Source organism: Chenopodium album, chromosome 5 (assembly GCF_948465745.1).
Source record: "Chenopodium album chromosome 5, dcCheAlbu1.1, whole genome shotgun sequence".
In the NCBI taxonomy this organism is placed as follows: domain Eukaryota; kingdom Viridiplantae; phylum Streptophyta; class Magnoliopsida; order Caryophyllales; family Amaranthaceae; genus Chenopodium; species Chenopodium album.
In genome coordinates, this window is record NC_137838.1 from 24,614,031 (window position 1) to 24,626,098 (window position 12,068).

Below are 12,068 nucleotides of genomic sequence, written 5' to 3' on the forward strand. Positions count from 1 at the left end.
ATGAGTGATGGAGTCCTAACATGTCGTGGCAAAGTGAATAAATTGTTGAGAGAGCATTAGATGCGACAATTTATTCAACCAAGAGTGGCTTGGAGCCATTATCAAAGCATTGCTTACCTTAGGAGATTGAGTGTTAAGACAAGCCAAAGCATGCTTAACCACTCTTTGTTTCTTCGGATCTTGGAATCAACTTATTCTCACCAAATTGGGGACAACTTTAAATGTGTGAATAAGACGTTTTAAATAAGTTTGATGGAAAAATGCATGAATTCAATCTTATTTAAATATTATAAATTGTTTTTCATTTCAAATTCTTTCAATTGTAGAATCATGTCTTTAAATAACTCAAACAACCAATTCTCGTTACGCTCAATTCTCGACAAGGAGATGATGAGTGGGCAAAATTTTCTTGATTGGCAAAGGAATTTGCAAATTGTTTTCATGCAAGATGAGGAAATGCCCGAGGCTCCCAATGAGGAGGTGACTCAGGCTGCCCTAAATCGATGGCAAAGTGCCAATCAAGATGTCAAATGCATCATGTTGGCCACAATGTCTCCTGAGCTTTAAAAGACTTTCTTTGAGAAGGAGACAACTTTTGAGATCATTTCTGAACTGCAGAATATGTTTCAAGAGCAGGACCGAACTGAAAGGTTTAAAACCCATAGGCAGATCCTTGAGAGCAAGCTCAAGAAAGGAGAGCCAGTCAGCCCACATGTACTCAAAATGATAGGATTGTTTGAGAACATGGGAAGGCTTGATGCGGGGTATTCAACCGAGATGGCAATTGACATCATTCTCCACTCGCTGCACAAGGGCTATGATCAGTTCAAGATGAACTATAACACTCACAGCATGGAGAAAACACTCACCGAACATCATGGAATGTTGAAGCAAGCAGAGAAAATGCTCAAGGATGAGGGCAAGCATGATATGCTCATGATTAAAAAGGGCAAGATGTTCAAATTCTCAGGCAAGAAGAGGAAAGGCTTTAAGGGGAAAGGAAAAAAGAAAACCTTTCCGACTAAGTCTAAAGCTGCCAAGGATAACAAAGATAAGAAGGTAGCATCCTCTAAATCTGATCCCGAATGTTTCTACTATAAGAAGAAGAGACATTGGAAGAGAGATTGCCTCAATTTCAAGGAAGATAAGAAGAATTGAACCGTTACTTCTGAATCAGGTATATTCGTTATAGACTTTTCACTAGCTTAGCATCATGGGTATTAGATATCGGATATGGCTCACACCTTTGTTCTACTTCTCAGGGACTAAGGAACGCTAGAAGGCTAGAGAAGGGAGAGGTTGAACTCCGGGTCGGCAATGGAGCCAGAATTAGTGTCGTATCCGTAGGAACTCTCAGTTTGTCTTTTCCCACCGGGATAGATTTGGAACTAGATAATGTTTATTATGTTCCTAACATTACCAAAAACATCATTTCAATTTCGGCGTTGGACGCCAAGGGGTTTGAATTTCGAGTAAAAGACAATGAATGTTTGTTTTATCTCGATAATGTTTTATATGGTATTGCACATTCTGAAAATGGTCTTTATGTGCTTGATTTAGATAAACAAGTTTATAATGTAAATAATACTAACAAAAAGGCTAAGACCATGAAGTCAAACCAAACTTACTTGTGGCATTGTCGTTTTGTCCACATTAACATCAAACGCATCAAGAGAATTCTACAGGAAGGTGTTATTGACTCTTTTGATTTAGAATCATTTGAGAATTGCGAATGATGTTTATTAGGAAAGATGATTAAACAACCATTCTCCAAGTTGTGAGAAAGGGCAGGAGACTTATTAGGTCTAATACACACTGATGTATGTGGACCAATGAGCTCCACCACAAGATATGGACACCGATATTTTATCACCTTCATAGATGACTATAGTAGATATGGTTATGTCTACCTAATGTCGCATAAATCTGAATCGTTTGAAAAGTTCAAAATATTTCAGAGTGAAGTTGAAAATCAGCTTGGCAAGAAAATCAAAGCCCTTCGATCCGATCGAGGTGGTGAATACTTGAGCCAAGAATTCGATGACCATCTGAAAGAAAAGGGTATACTTTCATAATTGACACCTCCGAGAACTCCACAATGGAACGGAGTATCCAAAAGGAGAAATTGGACCTTGTTAGACATCGTACGATCAACAATGGGTCTTAGTGATCTTCCTATCTCTTTCTGGGGTCACGTACTTCTAACTGCGGCACTAACACTGAACCGTGCACCATCAAAAGCTGTAGAAAAGACTCCACATGAATTATGGACAAAGAAACCTCCTAGGTTGCCTTTTCTAAAGATATGGGGATATGAAGCATATGTCAGGAAATTGATTTATGACAAACTTTATCCCAAATCTGACAAGGTTTACTTTGTGGGATACCCAAAAGAAACCAAAGGGTATTACTTCTACTTCAAATCGGAGAACAAAGTGTTTGTTGCTCGCGATAGTGTCTTTTTGGAGAAGGAACACCTTTCCAAAATGACAAGTGGGAGGAAAATCAAACTCGACGAAGTTCGTGAGGATGAGCAACAAAATCAAAATGACGGTCAAAGTGCTCAAACGGCATCTGTTGACGCAGGTCAAAATGATCAAAATGTGCAAAGTTAAACAGACAATGCAAATGCTCAATCCATTACCCTACGTAGGTCTCAGAGGCCGAGATCTCAACCTGATAGATATCTTGGTTTAGTATTAACTAAGATCTCATAGGAAATCCTGATTATGGATGGAGATGAACCGGCATCCTACAAGCAAGCGATGATAAGCACCGACTCTGCTAAATGGCATGAGGCCATGAGATCTAAATTGGATTCCATGTTTGAAAATCAAGTCCGGGACTTGGTTGACTTACCCGAAGGTTATACACCTATCGGTTGTAAGTGGAATTTCAAGATGAAAACTGACAAAGATGGAAATGTATTCATTTACAGAGTTAGATTGGTGGCAAAAGGTTACAGACATGTTCATGGTATTGATTACGATGAAACCTTTTCACCCGTCGCAATGCTTAAATCCGTTCGGATCCTCCTAGCGATTGTTGCATATTACAATTATGAAATATGGCAGATGGACGTCAAAACCGCCTTCCTAAATGGTATTTTGGAAGAAACTATGTATATGACACAGCTTAAAGGTTTTGTCGAGCAAAACAATGCTGGGAAGGTTTGTAAGCTTAAGAAGTCCATTTATGAACTAAAGCAAGCTAGCAAAAGTTGGAATCTGCGATTCGATGAAGCCATCGGTAAGTTTGGTTTTATCAAGAATCTAGATGAATCTTGTGTTTACAAGAAGGTCAGTGGGAGTGACATCGCCTTCCTAGTCTTATATGTCGATGACATATTGCTCATTGGAAACAACATTCCGTTGTTAGAGTTTGTAAAGGCCTGGCTTGGAAAATGCTTCTCAATGAAAGACTTAGGAGAGGCCCAGTACATACCAGGCATTAAGATCTATAGGGATAGATTAAAAAGGATGATAGGATTGAGTCAAAGTACTTATATTGATAAGGTACTTGCTCGATTTGGCATGGAGGAGGCCAAGAGAGGTCACCTGCTAATGTCACATGGCATAACCCTAAGCAAGAAGCAGTGTCCACAGACACCTGATGAGCGGGAATGAATGAATCAGATTCCATATGCTTTGCTTATTAGATCGATCATGTATGCCATGATATATACTAGGCCAGATGTATCGTATGCCTTGAGTGCTACGAGCCGTTACCAATCAGATCCTAGAGAGGCCCATTGGAATGTGGCCAAGAATATCCTAAAGTACCTGAAAAGAAACAAGGATAAATTCTTGGTGTATGGTGGCTCAGAGGAATTAGTTGTTGAAGGTTATACCGACGCAAGCTTCCAGACAAACAAAGACGATTTCAAATCGCAATCTAGATATGTGTTATGTCTGAATGGAGGAGCGTTCAGTTGGAAGAGTGCCAGCAGAGCACGACTGCAGATTCTACAACTAAAGTCGAGTACCTAGCAACTGCTGAAGCGGCTAAGGAGGCTGTTTGGATTCGAAAGTTTGTTGGCGAACTTGATGTTGTACCCTCCATAAAGGGTCCAATAGACCTCTATTGTGACAACAATGGAGCTATTGCTCAGGCCAGAGAGCCAAGGGAATATTAGAAAGTCAAGCATGTCAAACGGCGGTTTCACATGATTCGAGAATGGAAATCAGAAGGTGAAATCAGAATTTGCAAAGTTGGAATGAATGACAATGTAGCCGATCCACTTACTAAACCTTTGCCTCAAGTGAAGCACAATAAGCACGTTGAGGAAATGGGAATCAAGCATGTAGGAGAATGGCTTTGATTTCCTTTTTTAGTGTTTTATTTAAAATTTTGAACATTTAATGTAGACACTAAGAAAAACCATTCAAGTTTTGGAGTAATATAAATTTCATGCAATATTTTATCACTCCCTTTGCTATTTAATTGTGGTTTATGATTAAAGAATGAGTCCATTCGATTCTTGGAATATTCAAAATAGGGTATCAAGACCAGTCTTGGTAAGGAAACACCTATTAAGTGAACGTTGAATATTATAATCGAAAATCATCCCTAATCGAGGTCATTTAAACGATGGACGATTAATGACCAATTGAGATTAGTGTGTAGTCTGATTTATAGCACCGTTTCTTGTGCTACGAGGACATGATTGTCATAATGCACAGTTATTGGTTTAGAACCATACTGGATCGACCTATGAGAATACTTTAAGAGATTAAAAATGTCATAAGTATACTTCTCATTATAGCTATCGGAACCTATTTCCTCGACCATGAGTATTGTGAGTTCTCTTGTTTAAGTACTTGTCCGCTTTGATGTTGTTAAACGTCTGCCGTAATAGGGGATTATAACGGCAACACACGGGCGGCTAGGTCCTCTCATTAAGAGGAACTACATTACAAGACTAGGAATGTCCCCCTACTAAAATAGGGAAAATGTCTTTGTTGTATACAAGGCCTCTCGTAGAGCGAGACTGTAAAAATGCATGGTCGTGCTCGGATGGATTTTAGAAATCATCTGTTTATTGACAGTCAGACTCGAAATCGAGAAACACTTCTGGACGTAATAAGGATGACATAATAATCTTACCTTATAGTTCATGAAGAGACATTAAGCGACATAGGAAAAAGGTTGTACACTAAATGCGCACTCGTTCGGAAGGACAAGTGGGAGATTGAAAAGAATGGTGTCCTTCGAACAAGTGTACTATTCCGTTAGTGGGTTTAGAATTATTAGAAAGATAATATATTCAGTAAGGTCAAGTGATCGGAATGTCTAGGTGGAGGTCGCTTCTGATCAGTAATAATAATGCATAATTAATATTACAGCTTAATCTTAACTGAACCCTTCAGGTCACACCCTTAGCAGTAAACGAACCAACTAGACGAATTAATTCAGAAGAAATTAATTCATCGCCCGAGTATTAAATATTTAGACATCGAAAATTCGAGCTTAGAGCATCAAAACCGAGCGTCGGAAGTCGAGTCAAAAATAGTAAATAATGAGACACGCAAATAATATTAAATCGACAATATTTCCCAAAATACCCCTAGCATCGGAATGCCTCGAGCTTCCGAGTGCTAGGGGCATTATATGCTAAGCATTGGTGGCTAGCATGCGCACCAAGCCAAGCCTAGGCTGGCTGGGGCATGCTAGCGCACCAACGCTAGGCAGCCACGGCCGCAAGTGCAAGCAGCAGCCCGCACAAGGTAAGCGTGGCTTGCTGGCCGCAAGCAGCAGCAACCCGCACGAGCGTGCGCGGCTTGCTAGCTGCGTGCAGAAGCAGCCTGCATCACCTTGGTGCGGGTGGTGGGCCGTGTGCAATAGAGGAAGAAAATAAAGGGAGGGGAAAAGGTGAGGGACATGTGTCACAAGGAGAGAATGGAGTGGGGAGCAAGTATGGTCCCCTACTCTCCAAGTGGTCCTCACTTCCCTTTACATATAATAGTGACACTTGTAGATTTATTATTAGTTTATTTATTTATTTTAATTTAGCTTTAAAATAAAATTGTGGAATTTCATGACTCCCACATTGATGGGATAGAATTTCCCACTCTCCCTCTTGCCTATAAATACCCATCTTGGGTTTTTGGGAAGAGTGCTTGAGTAGGAGTTCAATAGAGGATTGCATTAGCAAAAACACTTAAACTCATATAATACTCGGGTTTTGGTCAGACCTCGCTAACCTCTAGGTAACGGACCTAAAAGGCGCTAGTAGTTTTTGCGGGTGGACTTTTGTTGGAGGCTCGCGTATTTTCGGAGCTTAAAGCTTTCAAGTAAGAGCCTGTCTTTGAGGGCGAAGCACGCGTCAAAGGTAAATTCCAATTTTATCCTTTTATGTTTATTTGTTATGCTTTATGGTTTTATTGATTGCGAGTGGTTCTTTGGGTCGGGGTTGTTTCCGCGGTAAGTTAGACTTACCAAATCCCAACACCGGCAGCACCAGCCGACAGTGGCTGTTGGCTACTCGGCTTTCTCAAAAAAATAATTTAATTTAATCTTTTGTTTTTTAAAACCAATTTAATCCTATATCTAATTATTAATTATGAGTTTTGTGATTTGATTATGATGTTTGATTATGAGTATCATGTAATTTTATTTTCAAATTTTGTTTTTAATTGAAAAGCCCAAGTTTTGAAACCCTAGATTCTTAAAATATTAATTATTGAAGGATTATGATATGCAATGGTTTAAACCTTTGATTTAAGTGTTTTAAGGCCTAATTACATAAAGTTTTCGTTATAATATAATGCTGGAATTTTTAGTAGTGCATTAAAAATCAAGTTTCTTTAAGGAATTTCAATTATCCCTTAATTAGGATTAAAGGATGTTGTTTTAAAGATAATTTTAGCTTGTTGTAATTAAATTATGAGGGGTTTTTTTGAAATAAATAAAATTATGAGGGGTTTAATAATGTATATATTGCTGGAAATTTGTGTAGAGAGGATTTTAATAATGTTCTATGATTTTAAATTGTAGGAGACTTAGAAGTCAGTGATTTCTATTAGTCGTGGTAATTTTAAGATCGTATACGAGGTACGTTCGCGTACTTAGCATAATTTTATTGATGTAGTAGCATACTAAATGTGTTTGATTGATTACAAGTAGTATCATGCTAGATTTGGAATGGAAATTATGATTTAGTTGTTATTGGTGATGGAATTATGAAGCATGATTTATTTGTGGTGGATTATTGGTTGGAAAATTATAGTTTGTAATATTGTTTATGAACCACACTTTTATTTATGGCATGTTAGAGAGCATGTTAAATTAAACTAAATATTTAATCTTCTTTGGAATATTAAAAGAGAATTTTATTATGGTTCGTATAATTTTTATTGATTCTTTAAGCATGGGAAAAGAGATATGTAAGTGTCTATGTACACGAGGAATAAATTGTATGTTGGTGCCTTAGTGCACATAAGGTGTTTTTAACACCGAGGGATAGGATTTGTTACACTTTATCATGTCCTTGGCACCGAGGTTGATTTAAAAAGGGTTTAACATTAAATATTATGTGGTCACTAATTATTCAATAATTAAATTGGTATGTTTGATTGTTTGAATAATTATTGTTGGATGAGTAATTATGGTTTGAGAGTCATCACCAAGTGTAATAATATGTAATTAACGAAAAGTTAAAGAGATTACGCACCAAAACTCTTGGAACGTATATACCTTGAGTATGAACATATGGGGGGAGTTATGGGGTTTTATATTTAATCATAACTTCTACTGGAGTACAGGACGCTGTACATTCCATTTATTATTATTATTTGCAGGAATTCCACCACTTACAAGTGTTATTGATGCTGGCACGGTTAGCTCCCGTGTCAGTAACCTTATTTAATGGGGGAGGTTAGTTGGGAAACCCGTTCGATGCGTAATCAACGCTAAACAAATTCTGTAGTTGTCTAGTTGAAATGTTTTGTTGAATGTTGTATGCTTGAAAAATTGGTGCAACAAGGTACGCTGTGTGTCTTTGATAGTTGCCTTTGTTGTTTTCACAGTGGCAGTAATGTCTTAGTTTTTCCTGTTTCGAGTTTTAAAGAGCAAAATAGGTATTTTAATGGAAAGGAGTTTCTAGGGTGTTACATAAAATATCATACTACAAGGTTTTATTAGCTATTGAGCATTTTTCAATTCCCCTTATTCATTTGAATGAGGTTAGCCCTATTTGGTTTATCCCTCTAAGGGTTATCTTTGGACCTAGGCTTGGTAAATGCTCTTTCTTTAATGGCCAATTAGGCTTAGATGCTTCTTTTGCATTCGTGTGGTATTTGGTCTTGTCTTGAAGGTTTTGATTAACTTAGACTAGGCAAATGATGAGAAACTTTTATCACTTGCCAAGAGGCTTTGCCTCGTGTCCGTGCCGAATCAGATATAACACTTGCCGAGAAGCTTAGTCTCATCTCTATTCCATGTGGGATGAATTTTCCTTTGTCTTTTCTAGGCGTCCATCGATTTTTTAGTTGTTTAGACTAACCTTTGAGATGTCAATTGACATTATCTTTTTTGCCATCTCAATAACTTCAAGTTCTTATTAACGAGAAGTTTCATCCTATGCCCTTGTCACTTATGACTCAATCAGGCTCAGACTTAGTTGGGGCAAAAGATTACCATCTATTACTTCTTCCCCTGGCCTTTGAAATTCAATTTGGCGCATAGGCTTAGAATTCCTGCACATTGGCGTACTTTTGAGATTTCTATTTGACATTTCTACCACCTAGAATCCTTGTACTTTGGGAGTTTAAGCTATCTAATGTGTTTTGCTGAGTACATCTTTGGGATTATACTCGGTGTTTTACCATCGTATTGGAAATAATACTTGACAATGTTGTCATATGTATCTTCCATCTCGGCTTAATCTTTTCATAGGAGCTCGGCATATATGCCATTTTGCTCTTTTTTATGGTGAGTCTTACTAAACTTGGAAGGGTGATGTATGAATAGCTCAACCTCTTCTAGATTTTTTTGTACTTGTTCGGATGAATGGGCCATTTAATATACACTCGGACCATATAAAGATCTATACATTGCCTTATTGAGGGAGGCTTATCCGAAGGTATTAATATGTTTATTGGGCCGAAGCCTTATACTAGGGAACTTTTGTCCTTAATTTCATGAAGTGGCCACTCAATAAGGTATGTTTGGACCTTAGTATTTCCTTATTGCCCCAATCGGGTGGCTTATCTTTTAAAGACTTGAATAAAATGTGACGGCTAGCACTTAGTTTAGCAATTTGGATGTTAAAAATAGAATGAGGCTTCCCTATCTTATCTTTGATAGGCTATCTTCTATCTTTTATCATCAACTTGTTTATATTAAAATGACACTTAGTCGGCATCTCGAATTTGTAGTGGGCCTACTCGACCACATTGCATTAGGCTTTAGAAATATGATATCGCTTGCAGTCTAAAGTAACAAGTTGAGGCCTAATCACTACTACAAAATTGGCCAAAGAGATCGAATATAAAAGACTTGTTATTTGCATAAGCGGTCTCTTGGATCCAAGAGACCATTTATTATCAATAATGGGTCTCTAACTTTATTTGTTGGAGTGGTTAAAATATTCGAGAGACTTGTTATTTACGATGACGCCTATTAAGATGACAGATCTCTTGTTTTTGATAGATAGACCGGTTAACATTGAAAACAAGTCTCTTTTTTTTAGCTTCCACGTCTGCCACTCACTTTTTCTCTTTTTAACTTCTTTCTCGTCTTCACTCCCCAGTTAACCATGCTCATTTCCCTTCTCTTCTTCTTCTTCTTCTCTCTCTCTCTCCCCTTCTTTAAACCCTAACCATTTTCTTCAAGCTAAATAGCAACAATTCAATTTGAGCAGCCATAAACAAAGTTACGAAAAGAGGAATGGCAAATGAAAGAGAACAAAATTATGGAAATTAAGCTCTTCGATTCCTCGATCGGTGAGAATTCTTCAATCCCCTTTTTCAACTTCTTTTTTTTAGTTTGCATTTAGATGTGGCGCAAAATATAGGGGTTTTTTCCTTCATTTTCTTGTTATCTATAACTTTATTTGTGTTAGATTTTGGAGTTCTAACCCAAAAATCAGTAGGGATAGTTTTTTTTTTATGGAATATTTATTTTCTTTGTTTTTTGGATTTTGAATTCCTGAATTTAGTTTTTTTTTTTTTTTTTTTTTGGCGGTGGAGGCTGTTAACTACATATTTTGGGTTAGATCTTTGAGTTCTTAAGCTAATTCTTATGTGTTAATTATTTCTCAAGATCTATGGTACATGAATGATGAATTTTCACATGCAATTAACCATTCTAATAAAAAAAGAAACGTTTTTGTATGATGGAATGTTAGATTTTTGGGTTAGATCTTTGAGTTCTTGAGCTAATTTTTATATGTTAATTATTTCTCAAGATCTATGGTACATGATTGATGAATTTACACATGCATTTAACCATTCTAATAATTAAAGAAACGTTTTTTTTATGATGGAATTTCAGATTTTTATGCTCTGTATTATATATAATGCTTCTTGTTTTCAACGTTTGATTATGAGTATTGTGTTTTAATGTTCAAAGTTTTACACGAATCTTATACTTGTTTATAATTGTTGTTATCTCATCTTTTCTCCTACTTTTTTTTTATTTTTTTTATTATGTTTTGATTTAGTTTATTTAGATCCACTTATATCAACTATTGTTTTAATTATTTTGGCAAATTAATTTTGATGCTTATTAAACATACGACTCCTAATTTTTTATACTTGAATACTTCTACCCAGATTCGATGAGTTGATCTGATGATACTTGATTTACCCGAATTTGACATATTGAAGCAATCTTCTGCAATTTCTATGGATTCTGGGCTTTCTCCACAACGCTAAAAAATTGTGGGATTTAATAATATATATTATAAGATTTTTGTTATTCTGTATATGTTCAAGAATTCAAAATAGTAGTGAAATGGCTTTTTTTGTTTTTTTTTTTCATATTAATAGAAATTAAAGTATTCGTGTGGATTTTTTATATGAAATTTGTACCTATTATAGTATCTAATTATTTTAACATGTATAAATGTTATCAATTGTATGAATAAATTGAGTTTTTTTGTAAAAAAAATTACATGCTGCAAGAGACCGCTTATCTAATATAACCGGTCTATGTGAAACTAAAAAAGAGACCGTTTAACACGGGTCTCTTTCCCTTCTAATTTATTTTATCTACAACTACCTAAAGAGACCACATATCTTAGATGACAGGTCTCAATTTTTAAAAATATTAAGACCGCCTCCAATGAAGCAGTCTCTTTACTGAAGAGATCGGTTAGCTAGAGACTACCTCTAAGGCCGTCTCTTTGGCCTATTTGAACGGGACTCTTTGGCCAATTTTTTTAGTAGTGAATGGTCCTCGTCCACTTGGCTCTTCATAAGTGCCGCTTAATTTTCTAAAGGAAGGTTGTTGCTCATTATCTGGTCAGCACTTTGACTCTTCCAAGTTGTCTTCCAAAAAAAGATTATTGTTTTCTCAAGCTAGGCCTTTTGGATCATGCATTGGCCAACAAGCTCGATCAGTTGATTTGTTGTGCATTAAGATATGAAATCTTTTGTATGCTAGCCCATATATCCATTAGGACTTTACGTTTGGTTGGTTTCATGGCCGTTTGATTGTTTTCGGACAGGCCTGTTCTTGGTTCATAGTTTCACTTTGTTATTGGATGACTCTTAAGAGGCCCAATCTTTAGATATTGCATGCCGACATATGGCTAATTGCATGATTTGGCTAGGACCTTAAAGTCGTGCCATAGATGTTTCTAGATACTCGATATTGATGCTATTATCATAGATGATACTAAGTTTGAATCGAATCTTTTGCGAACCATTTATCAGCTTGGCCAGTATGCCTCATTTTTCAGCAATTGGTTGTCAATAACTTGAAACAAACATGGTTGTCTATCACTTAGCCCCTGGCCTTGCAAGAGGCTCTCTTGCCCATCATTTGTCGTTATTCTACCATCTTTGACAGTTCCACTTGGACAAAGGCTGTCTTGGATGATTTTATAGTCGATTATTAAATGT

General features: G+C 36.7%; 1 long non-coding RNA gene across 1 annotated transcript; it reads left to right on the plus strand.

Moving 5' to 3' along the window:
- Window positions 1–9,764: 9,764 nt before the first annotated feature.
- Window positions 9,765–11,044, plus strand: LOC145630611 (uncharacterized). The gene is made up of 2 exons (XR_014112125.1): window positions 9,765–9,944; window positions 10,776–11,044. It is a non-coding gene; the product is annotated as an uncharacterized LOC145630611 (long non-coding RNA).
- Window positions 11,045–12,068: the final 1,024 nt, after the last annotated feature.